Consider the following 2,706-nt stretch of genomic DNA (forward strand, 5'->3'; position numbering starts at 1 on the left):
GGTGGATCCCAACACCAAGGAGAGCCACTTTGAGAAGTCAGGCCTGCCCCCGTGTGGTTCATACACTGACTGTGATCTTGGCTACATATATGGAAAGAGCTCCATACTCGTGTAGACTCAGCTACAGCCCATTTTGGCACTGGTCTTGCCACCAGCACCATAAACCAAGGGTCCTGAGAGGAGTCATACCCACTGGTGTCTAGGGTAATAAGCCATAAGACTTTGGTCCTGAGACTGTACTCTAAAGTGGCCTGTGACCCAGCTCTAGCTCCTTTTAGCTGCAGCCCAGGGCCCCTGGTGGTAAGCCCACTAAACTCAATATGACTACGGGTCCTAAAATGGCCCTGTAGCTTGGCTCAAGCCCCTCCCACCTACAGTCAAGGAGCAGTCTTGCCTGCCCAGGGACCTGAGAGGAGCCACATCTGTCTGCTCACCTAGTAATAGGCACACAATCAAAGGACCCAACTGTGGCTCCTGAAGTGGACACTTGTCCCAGCACCACCATAGTGAGTGAAATCCAGGAGCCACTGCAGCCCACCCAGGGACGAGACAGGGTCTATTGTTGCCCAAGTCCCTAGTAAGAAGTCCTGAAAGTGCAAACCCCACTGCAGATGCAGCAACAGCTTCTTGACCCAGCTCCAACACAGCACAACTGCAATTACAGAGGTAATCCCATCAGCCCAGGGAACTGATAGGATAAGATCTTTAGCTGCCAGTCTTTGAAGATGGGGAGAGGTGTTTTCTCCTTCAAATACATAGACACCAATGAAAGGCTATATGGATTATGAAGAATGAGGCAAATAAGACAACACCAAGGGAAAATAAGAAAACTCCACTAACTGACACCCAAGAAATGGAGATGTGTGAATTGCCTGACAAAGAATTCAAAATAGTCATCTTTAAAAACTCAATGAAGGGATATAGCAAAAGCGGATCTAGAAGGGAAGTTTATAGCAATGCAAGCCTATCTCAACAAACAAGAAAAATCTCAAATAATCTAAAAATGCACCTAAAGTAACTGGAAAAAGAAGAACAAACAAAGCCCAAAATCAGTAGTAGAAGGGAAATAATGAAAATCAGAGAAGAAATAAATGAACTAGAGACCAAAAAAGCAATAGAGAAAATTAATAAAACCAAGAGCTGGTTCTTTGAAAAGATAAACAAAATCGACAAATCTTTAGCTAGACTCACAAAGAAAAAAAGAGAGAAGGCACAAATAAGTAAAATCAGAAATGAAAGAGTAGAAATTATAACAGACACCTCAGAAATACAAAAGATTATAAGAGAATACTATGAAAAGCTATATGAGAACAAATTCGACAATCTGGAAGAAATGGATAAATTCTTAGAATCATACAACCTTCCAAAACTGGATCAAGAAGAAGTAGAGAATTTGAATAGACCAATCACCAGTAAGGAGATCGAAACAGTAATCACAAACCTCCCCAAAATTAAAAGTCCAGGACCAGATGGCTTCCTGGTGAATTCTACCAAACATTCAAAGAAGACTTAATACCTATCCTTCTCAAACTCTTCCAAAAAATTGAGGAGGGGGGGAAGCTCCGTAACTCATTCTACCAAGCTGACATTACCCTGATACCAAAACCAGACAAGGACAACACAAAAAAAGAAAATTACAGGCCAATATCACTTATGAAGATCGATGCAAAAATCCTCAACAAAATACTAGCAAATTGAATACAACAATACATTAAAAAGATTATACACCATGATCAAGTGGGAATTATTCCAGGTATGCAGGGATGGTTTGACGTTCGCAAATCAATCAACGTGATACACCACATTAATAAAATAAGAATAAAAATAACATGATCATCTCAATAGATGCAGAGAAAGCATTTGACAAGATACAACATCCATTTATGATAAAAACTCTGAATAAAATGGGTATAGAAGGAAATTACCTCAACATAATAAAGACCATATATGAGAAACCCACAGCTAATATCATCTTCAATGGTGAAAAACTGAAAGCTATCCCTCTAAGAACAGGAACCAGACAAGGATGCCCACTCTAACCACTCCTATTTAACATAGTACTGGAAGTCCTAGCCAGAGCAATCAGGCAAGAGAAAGAAATAGAAGGGCGCCAAATTGGAAAGGAAGAAGTGAACGTGTCACTATTTGCAGATGACATGATTTTATATATAGAAAACCCTAAAGAACCCAACAGAAACCTTTGAGAAGTAATAAACGAATATGGTAATGTTGCAGGATACAAAATCAACATACAAAAATCAGTTGCATTTCTATACACTAACAACGAAGTAACAGAAAGAGAAATTAAGAACACCATCCCATTTACGATTGAAACAAAAACAATAAAATACCTAGGAATAAACTTAACTAAAGAGGTGAAAGAGCTGCACATGGAAAGCTATAAAATATTGCTGAAAGAATTTGAAGAAGACACAAAGAAATGGAAAGATATTCCGTGTTCTTGGATTGGAAGAATTAACATAGTTAAGATGTCTATACTTCCTAAAGCAATCTATAGATTCAATGCAATCCCTATCAATGTTCCAACAACACTTTTCACAGAAACAGAACAAAGAATCCTAAAATTTAAATGAAACAACAAAAGACCCCGAATAGAAAAAGGAATGCTGAGAAAAAAGAACAAAGCTGGAAGTATCACACTCCCTGATTTCAAAATATACTACAAAGCTATAGTAACCAAAACAG

This window comes from Ceratotherium simum, chromosome X, assembly GCF_057802395.1.
Source record: "Ceratotherium simum simum isolate JZ-2026a chromosome X, ASM5780239v1, whole genome shotgun sequence".
NCBI classification, from domain to species: domain Eukaryota; kingdom Metazoa; phylum Chordata; class Mammalia; order Perissodactyla; family Rhinocerotidae; genus Ceratotherium; species Ceratotherium simum.